Source organism: Vombatus ursinus, unplaced genomic scaffold (genome assembly GCF_900497805.2).
Source record: "Vombatus ursinus unplaced genomic scaffold, bare-nosed wombat genome assembly UNPS02014785.1, whole genome shotgun sequence".
Classification (NCBI taxonomy): domain Eukaryota; kingdom Metazoa; phylum Chordata; class Mammalia; order Diprotodontia; family Vombatidae; genus Vombatus; species Vombatus ursinus.
The window spans coordinates 9,600,835-9,601,483 of NW_020954563.1; positions in this window are offsets into that span (position 1 = coordinate 9,600,835).

Genomic DNA, 649 nt, shown 5'->3' on the forward strand with positions numbered 1-649 from the left:
AGGGTGATATTCTGGGGCCCGAGCATCTTCTAAGCTCTTTCTTGTGCGATAGAAGAGGGCATATCTGTCTCCAGGTCACCGCAAGTTTATTAAAATAAAAGGAGCAGTTGGTAAATACTGCTGACTCTGTTACGTGCCCCCACCGTTAGGCCCCAACTCAGAGGCTGGGCTGTAACTACTTTAAAAACACTCCAAGGACTTGACTTTGAAAACCCAGACCCGCCCCCCCTCCCCACAACCCGCCGCCCCGTCCCCCTTGGTGGTGTGGCTTAAGACCAGTGAATTGCTTTCTCCTCTGGAAGGGGCTGGCTCTGCACACCCGAGGTGGAGGCCCCGAGCTCCTCCCAAGGCTCCAGGGCAGCCCCTGGGCATGAGGGTCCCATTGAGCCACCCCCGCCCCCCCATCCCCAACCCCGTGTGAGTCACAGTCCGTGAAAGGGCAGAGACAACTTTTTTTTCTTTCACATAAATATATCGTACTTAAATTAGTTTAGACAGCATGACATCAGAGAGTAATTAAATTGGTTTTTGTTGGAATTCCGTTTCCAATTCCTGAGTTCAGGTTTGTAAAAGTTTTTTTTTTTCACTGAGCACCTGCAGGCGTGTGTGTGTGTGTGTGTGTGTGTGTGTGTGTGTGTGTGTGTGTGTG